Source organism: Pan paniscus, chromosome 5, assembly GCF_029289425.2.
Source record: "Pan paniscus chromosome 5, NHGRI_mPanPan1-v2.0_pri, whole genome shotgun sequence".
Classification (NCBI taxonomy): domain Eukaryota; kingdom Metazoa; phylum Chordata; class Mammalia; order Primates; family Hominidae; genus Pan; species Pan paniscus.
Genome location: NC_073254.2, coordinates 179978080 through 179988625, shown reverse-complemented (window position 1 = coordinate 179988625; position 10546 = coordinate 179978080).

Genomic DNA, 10546 nt, shown 5'->3' with positions numbered 1-10546 from the left:
ATCTACTGGCTAGGCAGTGCTGAGCAGCAAATCAACAGACCAGGTGAACTCGGTCTTGAAGTTGGAAAGGTGTTCTCATTACCTGGTTCTGATGTTCCAAGGAAGGAGAAGTTCAGCCTCCTGAAGAACTTTAGTTTCCCAGAGGATGGTCAGAAACTAAAAAAGAAACAGGCACCATCTAAAGCAGACTGCAAGGCAGAAAAGAAGGAGCACGGGTGGGAAATGATCAGACCCACGGAAGAAAACATGATTAGGGAAAAATAACAGGCTGCCCAGGAAGCTTCCAATCCCAGCAGGGGAGGAATTGATCCCGAAGGAAATGAGGGATGAAGGAGATGGGATAGGACACAGGGATCCTCTCTGCTCCACATTCGCTGCTTCTCAGATCAGGGGCTGCCCAGATGTTATGAACATTTCACCCTGTCCCCATGGGTGCTGTGAAACCCTGCGCAGAGTGACCAACTAGAAGGAGGACTCCAACGTCATTATGTAAGTCAACAGAACAGAGGGCCTCACCAATTTGCTTTTTCCAGTGCCTAACGGAAGTCTGTCCACACGGGCAGAGGACAACAAGCTGCCCAATTTGGAAATTGATAATGGTCCCAAGGTGAATGAAGAGCAAGCCGCCAGGAAGCCAGGGTGGCCCGATGGCTTCTAGGTAGGGAGAGAGTCTCCAAAGGGGTTGGTGGCCGGCCGGGGGAGTCAGAAAGAGGTGGCTGTCTTTGCCCCCAGCTTGAGTGGGTGGCGGAAGGCCCCAGTTGTTTTGTGACTAATTGGCACCACTAACAAAGCAGGAACTATCACAGATGGAGCTGGAGTCGCATTTTTGGTAGATAATGATTTATCCTTAGAGAAAATACAGCAACTCACTGTAAAAATAAAACTGCTTGCATTTAAGCCACAAATAGGTTGGCTATTTCTGTGCTTGGTTTGTCTTTGTGAGTAATCATTCTCCCCTTCAGAGGTGGGCAGATTTTGAGGGGAAGGAGGTGTAGCAAGAGAGGGTAACAAAGCAACTGAACCTGGGGAAGAGGAGGGTCTGGAGCTCCAGTTTCCGGCGGAAGTTCTAGCATCCACCTCCAAGTCACACCTTCCAAAGTTCCCTAGAGAAACAACATCCCTCTTTCTGCCATCAAACAACAGAGAACCATAATGAAGGGGGCCTGGTGGAGGGCCTTATGGGAGCAGGGAAGAAGGAAGCTTATTTACCCACGGCCACGCAGCAGACCCATAAGTGGCAGTACGCACAAGTGGTAGGTCCGTTTAAGTAGGGTACAGTGGTAGAATCCCTACGTAGACCATAAGTGGGAGAGCCCGTAGGCACCCCAGTAAGTGGCAGAATTCCTTTCTTCCATCAGTGCTTTACCCTAAAGCTCCAAACCCTCTCCGTGCCTCTTCACTCAGCGCTAAACCCAAGGAAGTCTAGAGAATTCAAGTCACATCCTAAGATGTGCTCCTTATCTGGAAGGAACTCTTCTACGCCCTCGATGCTGAGCCTATATTCTGGGGAGATAACCATTAAGTGCCTCACAAAAGCCCAGCACTCCCCTCCGTGTTAGAAAGATGGAGAGTCAGGAGGGCAGGGGGCTGGGCTGCACCGACGGAGGGAACGGTCGGTGCCTGAGTGCTCACTTTCACAGAAGACGGTTCCAGAATAAGAAGTGGAAACACATGGAAGGTCCACAGAATGGCAGGCAACTGGCTTAGGACACATTGTCTCGGTTCACCATTCAGGAGCAGAACAACTGCAGGTATGCTAGAAATTTAGACTTGCAAACTTGACCGGAGGGACGAGTGATTATCCCATCTGTTTGACTGACAGTCTCAGAGTGGAACTGGTCTGCCCTCTGCCCTCTGGAGCTGCAAAAGAGGCTTCAGACCTCATTGACCAGATAAAAGCCCAAGATAAAACCCTGAGAACAGAACTCTCCCAGGCTGATCGGATCCCCATCAGCCTCAGGGAATCTTCTCCAGGCTTCTGCTAGCCAACCCTGCCCTGGAATTGGTTGGGTCTGTCCCCAGTAATAATCTTTACGCTCAGCATACATTTCTTAAACATCAGATCTGAAAGAGAAATGACATTTTCTCCCCGACGTGCTCGGTTTCTTCCAGCTAGTCAGGTCCACATGGGGGAGCATAGTGAGAGTACTACAAAGGGCAGAACCTATATAGGTATGAAAACGGGGAAGCAAACCCACCAGACACAGTGCAAGTAGCCCTCCAAGATGCACCCTGGGAAGGGCCCAAACAGAGCACAGCTGCAGATAAGAATTCAACATGTGGGAGGCTTTGCTTCCAGCCCCCAGGGCCCCCCCCAGCCTCCCCTCAATCATAGGAGTCTGCCCAAAAGGAGACTTCTCATCTGGCACAAGTGCCTTTGCGGAGCAGTGAGGAGGATGTGAAGTGACCAGAGTCGGGCATCCCTAATCCAGGATAGCTCTTCCACTGAGGGGCGGGGCGAGGCTCAGGGAGCTGCTTCCCTCCTGCGGGAGAGCCTGGGATGGTGTCCGCTGCCCCAGAGATCATCGCAGTGGACAAACTAGACCTCACTAGTTCCAAAAGGAGAACTCCCAACTAATATAGCTCATATAAATAAGAAAATAAATAAATGCCTCTCTGAGTCCCCCAGAATCACCAGATATCATATCTACAGGGCTGGCTAAAGTTTGCAGCAGGAGAAAATAATTAGAAAATAAACCGAGCATGGTGTGAGGCAGCCCGGGCCAACATAATAAAGATGGGGAGAAGGCAGGGGTGGCACCGGGTGCCAGGGCAGGGTGGGGAAGGAGGGAAGAGGAGAGGAGCACACTCCATCCCCAGGGGGAGATCGGGGTCTGCCTGAAGAGGCTCACACGCTCTGACGATTTGGGAAAATACCTTTACCCCAACAAATTTTCCTCCCTTCTTCTCCCCTCTTTCCCTGGGAATCTTTGTTAAAAGGGCCCCTGAGGAAAACCAGTGCCAGAGCCCTTTGCCCAGGACGGATGATCTTGCTCACAGGGACATCCCTAGAGAAAGTTCGCATTGAGTCACAGGTGAAAATGTACGAGCACTTCGTGGATGACTCGCTCGATCCGATGTGAGAGCTCATCTCCGCTTCAGGTGTGTGTACTCCTGTCCGTCCCTCCTCCAGTTCAGCACCACCTGGGTTAATAGAGCTATACAGGAAGTCCTCAAAATTCCTTTTTTTTTTTTTTGCCCCCAGGAGTCACAAGGACATTTCTTAAGTGCTTAATATTTTATCCCCATTTTATAGATGAGGAAAGTGAGGCTTGCAGAGTTTAAGTAACTTGCCCTAACTCCCTTGTCAGAGCAAGGAGAGAGCGACTCCAGAGTGCACCATCCCCACCTATACCTAGGACGTAAAAGCTGTAAAGTATAAACTGATTTTCATTCTCCTCTTCTTTTTTTAATCTCATTTTTCTCTTTTTTCTAAATCCAGAACACCATACTAGAAAGTTTTTTCTTGAAACAAGTTTGGAAATAATTGTGGAGTGGGAGATGTTCAAAAGTATGTGCTCATAATAAATTCACAGCAAAAGAGACTTCATGACGTTCACGGCACTCACAGCTCAATATGAGAATACATGACTGGTGATGCACACCCATAGATACTTTATGGTATCTCTGATTTGGGAAGTAGGATAGATGTCTGAAGCCTTGTAGTTTATTAAAGGAGGATTTCAAGTTAAAGTATGATACTCCACTTGACTTCAAGATTTATTACTAAGCTACAGTAATTAAGACAGTGTAGGCAGGGCGCAGTGGCTCATGCCTATAATCCCAGCATTTTGGGAGGCCGAGGCAGGCTGGTGTTGGCAAAAGAATAGGCAAATAGATTAATAAAATAGAATAGTGAGTACAGTTATGACACACACATATGACAAGATGACTTTCAAAAAGGGTGACAAAACAATTCAATGAGGAAAGCCAAGTCTTTATAGAGCAGATGAATATTCACAGCGAAATAAGTGAACCTCAGCTGCTACCTCACACCGTACATAAGAGTGACGTTGAGAGGGATCACAGATGTGAGTATAAAAGCTAAATCACAAAGTTTCTAGAGTGAGCAAGAGAGTATCTTCCTGATATTGAGATAGGCAAAGATTTCTTAGGATACAGAAAGCACGAACTGTAAAAAAAAATTGATTAAATGGGCTTTATTAAAATTAAAAATGCCTGTTCATCAAAGACAAAATTTCTAGGCAAGCCACAATCTTGGAGAAAATTCTTGCAAAACATATATCAGACAAAGGACTTGTATCAAGAATATAGAAAGACTTCCTACAACTTAAAAAAGACAATACAGTTTTTTTTGAAATGGACAAAAGTCTTCAACAAATACTTTATAAGTGAAGATACGCAAATAGCCAAGAAGCTCATGAAAAAGTATTCAATATCGGCTGGGCGCAGTGGCTCATGCCTATAATCCCATCACTGTGGGAGGTCGAGGTGGGCAGATCACCAGGTCAGGAGATCAAGACCATTGTGGCTAACATGGTGAAACCCCGTCTCTACTAAAAATACAAAAATTAGCCAGGCGTGGTGGCGGGCACCTGTATTCTCAGCTGCTCAGAAGGCAGAGGTAGCAGAATCGCTTGAACCCGGGAGGTGGAGCTTGCAGTGAGCCGAGATAGCACCACTGCGGTCCAGCCTGGGCGAAACAGCGAGACTCCGTCTCAAAAAAAATAAAAAAATAAAAATAAGTATTCGATATCATTAATCATCAGAGGAAGGTAAATTAAAACTGTAATGAGATACCTTCCATACTTACCAAAGTGTGGGTACAAAGGTTGTTCATACCAAATGTTGGTGAAAATGTAGACTGATTAGAACTCTAACATAGCTCTGGAGGGAGTATAAATAGCACAGCCACTTCAGGAAACCGTGGAAGTTTCCTAAACATTAAACACGCATCTACCCTATGACCCAGAAATTTCACTCTTAGGTATTTATCCATCAGAACTTAAAGCCTATAGTCACAAAAAGCCTTGTGTAAGAATGCTCATGGCAATTTTATTTACAAAAATAAAAATTAGGGCTGGGCGCAGTGGCTCATGCCCATAATTTCAGCACTTTAGGAGGCCAAGGTGGGTGGATCATCTGAGGTCAGGAGTTGGAGACTAGCCTGGCCAAAATGGCAAAACCCATCTCTACTAAAAATACAAAAGCTGGCCAGTCATGGTGGCGTGCACCTGTAATCCCAGCTACTCAGGAGGCTGAGAAATGAGAATCACTTGAACCGGGGAGGGAGAGGTTGCAGTGAGCTGAGATTGTACCACTGCACTCCAGCCTGGGTGACAGATCGAGACTCTGTCTCAAAAATAAAAAAAATAATAATAATAATAAAATAAAATAAATAAATAAATAATAAAAATTAGACACAGCCCAGATATCCATCAGCTGGAAGCTGGATCAACAAAGTGAAGATCATTCATACCATAGAACAATGGAATATTATTTGCCAACAGAAGGGAGCAACCCACAGATACAGTTGCATACAACAACATGGGTAAGTCTCAGAAGCATAAGGCTGAGTGACAGGAGCCGGACACTAAAGAGTACGTATATATTATCTGAATCCATACGCATATATGAAGTTCTGGAAGGGGCAAACTTGTCTATGGTGATGGAAATCTGATCGTTTTTTACTAGAAGTGGCAGATTGACTAGGAAGGGGCACCAGAGAACTTTCTGAGGTGAAGATAACATCCTATATCTTGGAGGTATGGCCGATGTAGACGTATGCATTTATCAAAACTCACCAAACTCAATAACTAAGATTTGTGCATTTCACTATATGTAAATTTCATACCTCAATAAAAGTATTTCTTAATTTAAAACAAGTATTATAGCTGAGCTTAGTCATTGAAATCTTCACACTTTTTTTTCCCTTAGTGGCTAAGGAAAGTGATTTGTTACAAAACTACAAAATACACATAGACACACGCATACAGAAGCATATACTTATATAATGTCAAACTGAAATGCCTTCTTTGCAAACTTGAAAGGAAATGGAATTCTGAATTCATTTTTTAATAATTTCAAATTATGTGCTAAAGTTACATGTTGTTTTGTGGCCCCCATTTCTTCTCCGCGACTGCCTCACACCAAAATTATTACTAAAGCAGCTTACATTGTTTGCTGCTAGTCTTTTGGGGAGTAAGGATAGGTTTAAAAATGAATTACAAGTAAAGGGTTTTGATACCAGCCTAAAGCATCATAGCATTATGGTACTTTTTTTTTTTTTTTTTTTTTTTGATACGGAATCTTGCTCTGTTGCCCAGGCTGGAGAGCAGTGGCGTGACCTCAGCTCACTGCAACCTCCGCCTCCTAAGTTCCAGCGATTCTCCTGCCTCAGCCTCAGCCTCCTGAGTATCTGGGACTACAGGCATGCACCACCACACCCAGCTAATTTTTGTATTTTTTGTAGAGACAGGGTTTCACTATATTGGCCAGGCTGGTCTCGAACTCCTGGCCTCAGGTGATCTGCCAACCTCAGCCTTCCAAAGTGCTGGGATTACAGGTGTGAGCCATCACGCCCGGCCACATTACAGTACTTTAAACCAACTAGACCCACCATGCTTTCCAAAACTGGTCCTGGATTCTGCTGGCCACTTTATATTTCCACTAAGGAGTGGCTCAAGATCCAGGTTAATAGGGATGAACATGTTGAATATATAGAGAGCCCATGCAAATTGATAAGAAAAAGACAGTAAGACTCCAAATAGAAAAATGGTCAAAGCACATGGAAAATAACCAACCTCATTACTAGCTAAAGAAATGCACACTTAAAAAATATATTTCCCTTTTTCACCCACTGGGTTGGCAAACACTTAAAAATTAAAATACTCAGTGCTGGTAAGGGTGCTAAGAGGCAGGCATTCATACATGTTGCTACTACAGATATTACTAACACTAGCTGGTATGCAAGGTGGCAGAATTCCCGGGGCCTTCCTGGGCCATAGTCAGGTGGCCATCCATGCAGACATGAGCATTGGGATGGTGATGCGATTTTTAAAATAAATGAAACGTTTTCTTGTCCTCTGAATCGGCACCTAATCTGCTATACAGACACTTTGCCTTCTAATTCCTTACCTAGATTATAATCCTGTGCTCTTTCTTACCCAAACATCTTGAAAAAAAAATCCAGTTGTGAGAAAGAGTATTTTTGGAGTATTGCCTTGGATCATGGAATCTATCCACTCCTCTAGCTGTTCTAAATATTACCCCGGGTTTAGCCCTGCATACTTGGCCCTTCATGGAACTGTACCATCTCAATTATCCTTTGGAGATATTCATCAGCTAGCATTTCAGGGCTCTACAAAAGAGAGACACAAAAAGATCAAAATTGTGCTCATGAAGGTTAGCTAACACCCTTCCCACTATACCTACAAAGTTTCCTTTTTGAGATTTCTACATCTGGAGTAGCTGAGTTTCTTCTGAGCAGCAGCCAATCTGTTTGTATTGATAGAAAACTATAAACTGGGTAGGTGGAATGTTTGTTTCTCTTTTCCTGCTAAGAAGCCTGAAGATATGTATTTGACCTGTCTTTGCAAAGGTACCATATGGCTACCTAAAAGAAAAATACTCAAAATTATTTAGTCAGAGGTCAAATCTGGGCACCATAAATTTGTATCATCCTTTTTCTGTCAGTAACTATAGATTTTGGCAATGTTTTTTCACCGATAATATCCTCAAGGATACTGAAAAAAAAGTCACCTCTAAACGATAATAACTTGTATATTGGGAATACTACAAATAGCTAACAAAATAGCAGTGACTCTGAATTCCTGAAGAAAGGAGCCCTGTAAATTCTCAATAGCACTTGCTAAATTCTTCTTTTTTTTTTTTTTTTTGAGACAGAGTCTTGCTCTGTCGCCCAGGCTGGAGTGCAGTGGCGCGATCTCGGCTCACTGCCAGCACTTGCTAAATTCTATTAGAGTTACTTTATTATGTGTCTGTTTACCTGATTAAAAATAGCTCTTTGAGGCAAGAGTCATGCCTAACTCATCTAGTATTGGCTGAGCCTAACAGTAAGTTGAATAAATCAATTATGTTTAGAATCGTTACCACAGTTTTAAATACTGGTTATCATTATTTCTTGAATGTTAGTCTAATTCCTTCAGTTAGACTGTATGTAAGTCATATGGGAAATGAACGACATCAATCCTTCCTTGTGTGCCTGAGAACACAGTAGGGGCTGAACACTGTTCTGCGTTGTTGTTGTTGTTGTTGTGGTTGTGGTTGTTGTTGTTGTTGTTGTTTGGAGACAGGGTCTAACTCTGTCGCCCATGCTGGAGTGCAGTGGCGTGAACACGGCTCACCAAAGCCTCGATTTCCTGGGCTCAAGTGATCCTCCCACCTCAGCCTCCTGAGTAGCTGGGATGACAAGCATGCCACCATGCCTGGCTAATATGTGTATATATATATATATATATATATATATATATATATATATATATATATATATGTATGTATGTATATATATTTTTTTTAAAGAGATGGGGTCTCACTATGTTGCCCAGGCTGGTCTCAAGCAATCTTCCTACCTCAATCTCCCAAAGTGGTGGGATTACACGTGTGAGCCACCATGCCTGCCACGGCTAAGTGATTTAACAAACATATGTAACTCAGTAAATTGACTAGAGCCCTTCGCTGACATTTTGCTGAACCAATCTGTCTCTGTTGATCATAACTAGCATTTAGCAAACCTTTTCCCTGAATATAGCAGGGTATAATACTAATAACTTACATACATTTAGAGGATGCTTGGGACATCTTTGTCATTACTGCTTGTCATATTTTAGAGAGTAAGGACTTGCTAACTTTTTTTTGTAAAGCCAGGATACCTTATCACGGTATTCTGTGCATCATAAAATGTACTTACTAAATGATTTTGGTGGCAGATTACAAAGGTAAAAATGTATCCAACTAGCCTTGCTTCATTTATCTGAAAACAGCCTGCACATCACCCACATTCCACACCATCTGCTGGGCTCATTATTGGTAAGTCAGTGCCCATACATTGCTCTAATGAGGTGCACTCGGCATCTGCAATGAGGAAAATCATAGCTTGATGATTTCTGGCAACTGTTAGCTACTTAAGAGCTATTCAACTACCCAATGTTTAATAATAAAAATTACAGGCGCCACATACAGGGACTTATGCTTGTTCTCCCAGGGACTCAAGAGGCTGAGGTGGGAGGATCACTTAAGCCCAGGAGGTCAAGGTTGCAGTGAGCCACGATTCTACCACTGCACTCCAGCCTGGGTGACAGAGAGAGATGCTGTTTCTCAACTTTAAAAAAAATTATAGTAGACTAAAACAAAAATGTGTCCAGCCCACACAATACAGCAAAATAAATAAAATAGACCTTCTTAATTTTGTCCCAACTTTAAGCATTGTTCAGGGGAAAGAGGAAAGTACAGTCACCTTCCCACGGCTCAGGCTCACCCACACAGTGTGTGGTCTCCGCACGGAAGACCTGTTCCTCCCATGCTTCTCTTTCTTCATTTCCACAGACCTACCGCCACAGAAAGGGAACGAGAGGACCAGCATGGGGCAAGCTCATCATACTCGCGTTCTTATGAGAATGTGCTAGAGAAGCAGCCTGTACGATTGGCCAAAATGAGACTAAGGGATTTTCTGTGTTCTCCACCGTGCTCTGCTGATAAGGAACATTAACGGTTGACTGTGGGCATCTAGAAGCCACTTCAGGCCACGAACTCTGAGCCAGAAGACACCAGCCCTTATATGGCCTGATGTGGTCTGGATCCGTGTCCCCGCCCTAATCTCCTGGCTAATTGTAATCCCCAATGTTGGAAGTGGGGCCCGGTGGGAGGCGATTAGCTCACAGGGGCGGTTTCTCATGGTTTAACACCATCCCCCTTGGTTCTGCCATCACAACAGTGAGTTCTTCATCACACACCGGGGACTGTTGTGGGGTGGGGGGAGGGGGGAGGGATAGCAGTAGGAGATATACCTAATGCTAAATGATGAGTTAATGGGTGCAGCACACCAACATGGCACATGTATACATATGTAACAAACCTGCACGTTGTGCACATGTACCCTAAAACTTAAAGTGTAATAATAATAATAATAAAACAGTGAGTTCTTGTGAGATCCCATTGTCTAAACATGTGTGGTACCTTCTCCACCACTCTCTTCCTCCTGCTCTGGCCATGTGAGACACCTGCTCCCCCTTTGCCTTCTGCCATGACTGTAAGTTTCCTGAGGCCTCCCCGGAAGCTGATGCTGCCATGCTTCCTGTACAGCCTGCAGAACCATGAGCCAATTAAACCTCTTTTCTTGCAAATTACCCATTCTCAGACATTTCTTCTCTTTTTTTTTTTTTTTTTTTTTTGAGACGGATTCTCGCTCTGTTGCCCAGGCTGGAGCGCAGTGGCACGATCTCGGCTCACTACAAGCTCCGCCTCCTGGGTTCACGCCATTCTCCTGCCTCAGCCTCCCAAGTAGCTGGGACTACGGGCGCCCACCACCACGCCTGGCTAATTTTTTGTATTTTTAGTAGAGACAAGG